Source organism: Lampris incognitus, chromosome 1 (genome assembly GCF_029633865.1).
Source record: "Lampris incognitus isolate fLamInc1 chromosome 1, fLamInc1.hap2, whole genome shotgun sequence".
NCBI classification, from domain to species: Eukaryota; Metazoa; Chordata; class Actinopteri; order Lampriformes; family Lampridae; genus Lampris; species Lampris incognitus.
This window is the reverse complement of record NC_079211.1, coordinates 49,162,952-49,172,951: the sequence shown is the minus strand read 5'-3', so window position 1 is coordinate 49,172,951 and position 10,000 is coordinate 49,162,952.

Sequence of the window (10,000 nt, the reverse complement as noted above, 5' to 3'; positions counted from 1 at the left end):
CGCACGGAGGCGAAGCGTCTGTAACGAGACGAGTAATCGCTTGTGTCAGATAACTGATCTGCTGGGGGGAGGAGGAGGGTAGGGGATGAAAATAAAGGAGACGGGGAGGAGAGTAATGCCAAGGTTGCACACCTTCTCCCTTGCTTCCATCTCCTCCTCCTCCTCCTCCTCCTCCTCCTCCTCCTGCTGCTGATGCATCCGCTTCCGTTCCTCCTTCTACCAGAGAAGGAAAAAAAAACCCCATTGTTCTCCCCCAGGGCAACAGAGGAAAGAGGAGCAGATGCTAGTGTAGCGCGCCTCCTCGCCTCCATCCTACATCTCCATTCTACATCTGGAGAGAGGTGGCGAGGGGCAAGAGAACAAGGCACGGGGGCTTGAGAAGACAGACGGGTGAGGATGGATGCGAAACAACCCACCATGCCTTTCCTAGCCTCCACTATGGCTTCCGTTGGGATGAGAGGCGATGGCGAGGCTGGGTTCTCCCTCTCCCTCCTCCCTTCCCCGCAGAGCAGATGAGTTATATCTTCAGGAACTCAAGACCGTCCCCAAGTAACACACACTGTTCTTCACTTCCTCCTCGATTTTGTTCTCTGCCCTCCATCCTCCTCCCTCCCTCATTTTTCTCTCTCTCAGATTCTCCTGCCCACAACTGACCCCCCCACCCACCCACCCCCCGAGCAGGACGTTTGGCCAGATGAACACGAATTGTCAACACAATTCACATCCATTTCTATCAGCAGAAGGAAGCAGCTGCACCACCGCCCAGGACCTCCTCACCTCCATCATCACACCTCCTCCTGAAGGAAAAGAGGGAGGAGCAGAGCGGGCCAAGGAAGGAAAATATAAATAGACGAAGAGAGAAAAAAGCAGAGGAAAGGGGAGAAAGAAAGGAGAGAGAGAGAGAGAGAGAGAGAGAGAGAGAGAGAGAGAGAGAGAGAGAGAGAAGCCGGAGGAAGGGGGGAGGATGGGAGCGCAGAGCAAAAGAGGAGGAACGAACGAGTGTTTTGTGCTGCGTGTGTGCATGCGTGTGATACAGAAATACACCCCCCACATGTATTTTTAACTGCTACAGACGGCAACAACGTGAACCGAGAAGTTGGGCTGACTCGATCTGACTCGAGTGTCTGACTTCTGAGCTTTGAGGTTTTTGGGTGGGTAAATGAGTTCAACTGAGAGAGAGAGGAGGAGTGGGAAATGGAAAGAGACAGAAAGAAAGAGAAGGTGGAGGTAGTAGGGCTAAGAGATAGGAGAGAGAGGGATGGGTGAGGGGGAGGGGGAGGGGGGAGGAGGAGGGGGGGGCTATGATGTCCAGTGTTTACAGGCACTCCAGTTTGACAGAAGCCAGAAATGGAGACAAAGAGATAAGAGAGCGAGAGGACAGCAGAGAAGGCCAACTGGGAAAAAGGCCAGGGGTGTGGGTGTGTGTGTGTGTGGGGGGGTATGTGGGGGGGTGGAGGGGGTGTTTGGAGGTGTAGGGGGAGTACGTGGGGGAGGTAGATGAGAGAGGGTGAGAAAAGTGGGGAGTGACAGGGAATATTAAGCAAAAGAGGATTAGGGAATAGGGGGCCATGAGAGCTGATGGGAAGAGAAAATGGCAGAAGGGGGGGAGAGGGGGCGAGAGAGAGAGAGAGAGAGAGAGAGAGACACTTGGGATGACTACAATGTGGTATGTAGAAACACACACACACACACACACACACACACATGCTGTACGTGTCAGGGTGTGCGCCTGGTTTGCAGTGCAGTCTGGGTAATAAGAGCCATTGGCGTAGCACAACACTGCATCATCTCGCCCTGATGTGACGATAAACCTTCTAGAACGACGGCCCCGAACAGTGTGTGTCCATAAGTACACACTGAGGACTCGCAACACCTTAGACAAGCGTTTGTGAAACCCTTACTTATCAAGGGCGGGTCACATGAGCATGCTGGCTCGCCACAGCCACATCCTGCTTGATAATCATGCTCTCTCACATGTGTACCTGGGAGAACAGCCTCTAAAATGTCTCTTAAGTTTCTTTTCACAAGAGTTTGCACGAAAGAAAATCCAGGTCGGAGTCACCAGATGTTCCTGACCACCCAGATGTGCTCCTATACAGGCTTGCTCGGTAACAAGTCAGCATGCCATCAATGTCATGCTGAGGCTGTTGTTTTAAAGGTAGAAATGTACAAATTTTAAGGTAAAAATGTACAAATTTTAAGGTAAATTTTAAGGTAAAAAAATTACAAAATGCTGCTTTAAATTCAATCTAAATAAAGTTTTTTTAACATCCCCCAATAGTATAGCTAGTCTTTCAGCGGTGTAGACTACTGAGTTACTGATTTCTTCTTCTCTGAAAGATGCAACTGACCATGGCTGAACAGCTCCTACATTTTGACGTTTCCAACGAAAAGATCCAAAACATGAAAAGAATGAATGAATGAATGAATGAATGAATGCTATAAGATCTGTTGAATAACACAGGAGCCCTTTACAAACTGCTGGCCACCGAGTAGCACCACTGGATCCAGTGAAGAGTTGGCTGCATTGCTCACAGGCACATCAAAACTTCAAGGAGTGAAGAGAACAACACACACACACACACACACACACACACACACACACACACACACACACACACACACACAGCCAGACCAAATTACCACAGCAAGGGCGTCCGGGTGACGCGGCGGTCTATTCCATTGCCTACCAACACGGAGATCGCCTGCTCGAATCCCCGTGATACCTCGGGCGTCCCTACAGAAAAAACTGGCCGTGTCTGCGGGTGGGAAGCTAGATGTGGGTATGTGTCCTGGTCGTTGCACTAGCGCCCCCCTCTGGTTGGTTGGGGTGCCTATTCGGGGGGGATAGCGTGATCCTCCCACGCGCTACATCCACCCGGTGAAACTCCTCACTGTCAGGTGAAAAGGGGCGGCTGGCGACTCCACATGTATGGGAGGAGGCGCGTGGTAGTCTGCAGCCCTCCCCGGATCAGCGGAGGGGGTGGAGCAGCGCCCGGGATGGGTCGGAAGAGTAGGGTAATTGTCCGGGTACAACAGGAAAATGGGGGAAAAAATCCCCCCCCCAAAAAATGAATAAATATATATTTAAATATATATATATTTTTAAATATATATGTGTATATCAAATTGTCACAGCAACTCCCTAGCAGCAATTTCATCAGTTTTCTTTGCCTATGTTGTCAAGTGGAAAGCTGAATAAACATGGATTGGGTGTACTGGGCCCCAGTTGGAGCAACAGGTATTTTCGATCCGCCTCATCTCATTGAGAATCCGATGACTGTGTCTTTTACAGCCGAGTACGGCGGCAGAGTCCCCGATAAGGCGGCTGAAGTGCTACCTCTGGCCATCTGAAACCCACCACCGCTTTATTCAGCGGCACACTATATACCAATACAATCCTATTGACCAGGCAGCCTACTTCAATTACTAGGAGGCCCGACGTGATAATCTAGGGAAAGAGAAATGGATTTTCTCTTAAAACACGGGGTGCGAGGGCTGGGGCCGAACGAGAGAGGGAGAGGGAGTCAGCGGGGGAATTGAACGGCGTAGATTGAGAGTTGTGGGGGGAGGGGGGGGTTTGAGAGAAGACAAGCCAGGAAAATGGAGAGAGTGAGAATAAGGGTAGGGGGTGGGGGGGCACATTTAAAATCCACATCAACACACAGAAATGAGCAAATCAATGGCTATTATTCAGCATTCACCGAGGGCATCAATCACATGATTACCAGTCAGGCCCAATTACAGAGGCGAGCTGCGAATTACACATCCAGAGAACTGACGAGGCAAACACACACACACACACGTACACACTAACACACACACACAATTGCGCGTATAGAGCGTGGAAGTGAGGTGAAAACATTTTTCTCTGCCATCAAAGAACGTTGAATCAGTTCATCTGCACATGTTTATTGACAGATAAAATATCCTATTCTTGATAATTATTGATTGATAATTACTGAGCATGCATGAAGACATGTTATCCATCAATAACCGTTGCGCCCAGATGAACTGATTCAACCTTCTTTAATTTTCTTATCTGGATTATTGAGCATGCATCAAGACATTCATTCATCCATTCGTTATCCGAACCGCTGACCCTGCTGTCAGGGTGGCGGGGATGCTGGAGCCTATCCCAGCAGTCACTGGGCGGCAGGCGGGGAGATACCCTGGACAGGCCGCCAGGCCGTCGCAGGAAGGCATAAAGCAAAGGAAAACATAATGACATTTCCGTCGTCATCCTGCAGCCCGCCAGTCGTCGAGACGGCCGGCGAGACAGTCACTGGGCCCGCTCCTTACCTATGACGTCATAAATCTTGACAGTCACTGAGGTAGTGGGTCACCCCGGCGGTGACCGCACCTTTGGATTCACTGAGCCACACACTCACCGAGACGTTTAGCAGCTCGCCGGCTAGCAAGCCAAGGACATCCTCATGTGGTATCTACACCGTGTCACTGGCGTAGCAACGCTGGGAGCAAACGGAGTGAACGCCGGTCTTCCTCCTAAAGCAGAGTTTGCGAGGTTTGTAATGACTTTAAGATAGAGGATGTCAAACTCCTCCGGTGTGTGTCTGAGTACGGCTGTGTGTGTTACTGTGAACGAGCTCTGTGTGCTTGTGTGTGAATGTGTGGAAGTCATCCGTGACTAGTCTTTGTATGCGTGTGTGTGTGTGTGTGTGTGTGTGTGTGTGTGGAGGGACACAATATGGCACCATTAAGCCACTTCTAATAACATCACATTCAGCATGGAGCCTCTTAGACCACAGCGGTGTGTGTGTGTGTGTGTGTGTGTGTGTGTGTGTGTGTATTCCACTATGCATGTTTCTTCATGTTCATCTGCTGTGTATGGATGCAATGTTAGTAAATGACTTGGTGTCTTTGGGTGTGTGACCATATGCATTTGTGTGCAAGTCTGTCAGCTATATGTGTGTGTGGCTGCAAGAATATGTGTGTGTGCATAATGCAGTGTAGGTATTGGAAGAGAGAGCAGGTGTGCTCTTTGAATGCATGTATCTCACTGGTTCAGTCGGTCCTCATACAGGCAAAACGAACAAAATTGGACGTCATGTGCCACACAAAAACTACGGTGGTTAGAGTTAGGGTTTGGGTAGTTTTTGTGTTTTCAAATATATGTAAGTGACCGGCATTCTCCCGGGAGGCCAGACCAGCCAGAGCCAGCATCTTGATAACATGTCTCACGCAAGAAAAACTTGGGATGCATTGGGTACAACTTCATGGTGCCGGACAAGAAAATGTCAGCGACATCATGTCCCCCAGCACGATTTCATAGGTGAAATTTTGTGGCTATGACACGAAATCTCGCGATACCGGGCTGGCTCTCGACGGAGATGGCAGCTTGAGAGAGATAAACCCCACACTGAGGCGTTATTAACAATGACACGACTCCACTTTCACCATTAAGAACTTGTTAACAACAATTTAGAAGCTTTTCTTTTACTGAAATACCAACGTCGAACCCTGAAAGCTGAAAAACACTGCGCCCGAAAGCTTCAACTCAACCGTCTAAAACTAGCAAAAACATGCACGCCCCTGGCACATAAAATCTCATATTCACAAAATAGTGATAGACCCATTTTAAACAAGATAATTGCCACCAAGTACGAGCGAAATAGAATATGCCATAAGAGAGCTGAATATGCCTTATTTCAGATTAGTCAGTCTTAATGGGAGATGGGTGAAATACCTGGCCGGTCTACGAATGTCAAATGAAGCTGTCTCTAATTCCTCTCAGCAAATGAATGGGGTATTTAGGTCCTTTTATAATTCTGTTTACACACCACAGGGTGTAATGGATAAGCAGACATTTTATAGTTTCTTTAATGACTTAGATCTTCCACAATTCTCTGATGAAGATAGGGAATATGTAGTGGGTCTGCTAAAACTCGAAGAAGATTGCTCAGGTTGTTAAAAATATGCCCCTTAATAAGGCTGCCGGGGTGGATGGCCTCCCTGCCGATTTTTGTTTGTAGGGAATTTGAAGACATTATCAGTCCTATATTGCTTGAATTATATAAGGACGCATACGAAGTTGGATCCCTACCACCTTCCATGCATACAGCAGTCATCTCTCTTATCCACAAGAAGGGAAAAGATCCTCTGGATCCAAGTGGGTGCCATCCTATTTCACTCCTTGACAATGACAAAAAGATCTTAGCAAAGGTTATTTCAAACAGGCTGTCGAAGGCTATTGGTAATATTATCAGTATGGACCAGACGAGCTTTATCCCTCATCACCACAGCTCTGACAATCTTAGAAGGCTGGTCAACATACAATGTGCTGTCCACGATTCAAGTTCTCCAACATTTGCCTTGTCATTGGATGCAGCCAAGGCATTTGATTGTGTCGAATGGGACAACCTTTTCGAAACACTTAGACAGTTTGGCTTTGGGGAGAACTTTATCAGTTAGATAAGAACCTTATATGACACTCATTATGCCTGCGTTTTAATAAATGGGCTTATGTCTGACCTGTTCCAACGGCATAGATCTTCAAGGCAGGGTTGCCCTTTGAGTCCGGGGCTGTTCATTCTAGCTTTAGAGCCTTTAGCACAGAAACTGAGAGGTAATTCATGGGGTCACAGTGGGTAGCAGACAGCATAAGCTTATGCTATATGCCGATGACATGTTGCTTGTTTTAACTCAACCTAATATTTCTATACCTGCTCTAATGCAGTGTATTAAGACCTTCACTTTATTCTCAGGTTATCACATTAATTGGGAGAAATCTGAGGTCTTGCCCCTGTCAGGCTTTTGCCCAGCCACTCTTTTCAATTAGTGGAAGTTCAAATGGTCCCCTAAGGGTATTAAATACCTTGGCACCCTAATAACCCCCAGCTGTAGGGCCATGGCTGAGAAAAACTTCAAACCCCTACTTCAGAAAATGAAGAATGACTTTGCTAGATGGTCCAGGATTCACCCTTCCTTATGGGGTAAAATAAACTCTCTTAAAATGATCTTGGCGCCTATAATCTATTACATTTTAGCACATATTCCTCTGAATAGCTCAAACTCTTACTTTAAAGAAATTGATAGACAAATACTAGAGTTTCCCTGGGGTAATGCACAGCATCGCTTAAGTGTAAAGAAACTACAGGCTCCCACGAGGAGGGGTGGACTTGGTCTTCCGAATTTTAGGTGGTATTATTGCGCTTATTAACATAAAGCATATGAGTGTGTGACTAGCAAATAGGAAGGAGCGGGCCAGGCCAGGCTGGTTTCAGTTAGAGTTTGAGGCTTGTGGAGGAGCTTCTCCTCGGCTCGGATTATTAAACCACAACTATCTGACCACTCCATTGTCACAAATACCAGTTCGTTATGGGTCAAGTTGCACAGAGCAGGGTGCTGGAACTTTATAAATTTCCCCAGGCCCCCCTGTGGCATAACAAATGTATCCTTATAGGAGGCAAGACTGTCCATTGGAAACAGTGGCATGAGGTGGGGATTAGCTGTATAGCTGATATAGTTGATGAACATACCAAACAGTACTAAAACATTGACCAAATTTCAGTTCAGTATAATCTCCCACAGACTCAAGTTTAGAAATATATTCAAATGCAAAGTGCTTTGCCCAAATTGCTAGGACAGCCACTTGTCTGTCCGACAGGCAGTCCAGTTGAGGAGCCTCTAACAAAGACCTCATCCCGAAAGGGAGTGGCTCCAAAAATTTTGAGGGGTAATTTTATTTTCATTTTTTAAAATTTATTTGTTTGTTTATTTATTATTGTTGTTATTTATTTTTCTGTACTGTCTTTCTCTTTGAAAACCTTTTATAAAATTGTTCATTGCAAAAAAAAAAAAAAAACGAACAAAGCTTCATGTATGCTACATTTTATTATATTATATCATATTAAATGTATGTAGAGTGGGGTATATTATGATTAGCACTTCACAGCAAAAGGGTCCTGAGTTCAGCGCCAGCCCTTTTGTGTGGAGTTTACAAGTTCTCTCTGTGTTTGCATGGGTTTCCCCCCCACAGTCCAGAAACATGCATGTTAGGTAGATTGGCGTCTCTAAAATGCCAACAGGTATGTGGGGTGTGTGGGTAACTTCATGGGTGTGGGGGTCCTTGATGGACTGGTGACCTATCCAGGGTTTCTCCCTGCTTTGCCCAGTGTATTCTGGGATAGACTCTGCCCTGGATGATCCTGAATTGGATTAAGCAGGTCTTGACAATGGCTAATGTATCATCTGTCTAATGTATGTGTTTCTGTTTGCTGTGCTTGGTTTGTAAAGTGATCTGTTTTTTTTAAATCGACTGTGGATTGTGGTTTAAGCTCGTTGTCAAAGGGACTGTCTCAGGTGTGTTGTGTCAGCGTGACACCTGAGGTGATCTTTCGATCCTAAATGATTGTAATTGCTGCCCTCATCTTACTGGAGCCGGGGGGGGGGGGGGTATGTGGTAGACGTTCGGGTAGGTTTGGACCATTCAAATTTGTAAGTCTCTTCAAACACCTCCATTTCAGCCTATCTTCACTTTGACAAAAAAAAAAATTAAAATTAAAATTAAATTCCTCACTAAATAGTTATCAGGAAATTGGCACACAAATCAATTTCTACAGACAAGAGAGGAATCATGAGAACACCTCTGAATTCAATGCTAAACAGACTGAAAGGGCTAAAATTAAATTATTCCAACAAAGAAAATCACTGTTATAGGATAGAAAGGGAGATAATGAGAAATGAGTCCCCAGTGCACTTCCTCTAGAAGTCCCTTTAGATATATAATGTTAAGGGGATGCCTTGCTTTTCTACTTTATTTAGCTATAACACACTGTGGGTCAAAATGTGGATGACTCATTCTTGAGTTTTCTCTACAGTGGCCATTAAGTATTTTAACTCTTCATTATTCATCCATTAATGCACATAAAAACCACAACTTGCCACAAAGTGAAAACTTCCGTGAAGTGAAGCTTTTCCCAAACGATGTGCCATACTGGAAGTGTAGGAATTTCCAAGACTTTGAACAAGTGTAGTCATTTATTGCACAAGAACTTCTGTCATATGAACGACATAATCTAGGTACTCCATCATCACCCTTATGTCACCACCATACAGTTACCTAGTTTGTTGGTTCCTGTATCGTGCTCGACAACATTAACACAAACAAAAGCTTACGACAAGCCACAACGGTGTTTTGAAATACTGGAGACAAAAGCAGCTCTGCTACGTGGCATCACTCAGAAAATAAGAGCTCACAGGAATCTCACTTTCCAACTGGGATCAGCGGCTGTTCACAGGTGATCCTTCACACTCCGACATATGGTAGATGTTCACCATCTCAGCACCCTACTAGCCTGGCAGACAGGGTGACTAGGCATCCCGCTTTACGTTGCACCACACAGCATTTTGACTCTTAGTCCTGTGTTCTCTGTGTAAACATGAAACAATCAGTTTTAAATATTATCCTTTTATTGACTTTCAATAATCCGTAGCATTCTCTGCTGAGACCTCTACGCTCTCTCATACTGCAAAACACACCAACAAGTCACATAGCCATCCATCCATCCATTATTCAAACTGCTTATCTCAATTGGGGTCGAGGGATGCTGGAGCCTATCCCAGCGGTCATTGGGCAGCAGGCGGTGAGACATACTGGACAAGCCGCTCGTGAATCACAGGGTCCACTCACACACGGAATCGGCCGTACTAAATTGTCACCTAGGGACAATTTAGTACGGCCGATTCACCTGACTGACCTACATGTCTTTGGACTGTGGGAGGAAACCGGAGCACCCGCAGGAAACCCACGCAGACACGGGGAGAACGTGCAAACTCAAAACAGAGGACGACCCGGGACGACCCCCATGGTTGGACTACCCCGGGGCTCGAACCCGGAACCTTCTTGCTGTGAGGCGATCGTGCTAACCACTGCGCCACCGTGCCGCGACACATAGTCAAATGCTGCAAAACTGTTGGTCATGCACATAGTGACTTATTTTCTAATCTATTACTCAACCATATATTGTTGTGTGCGCAG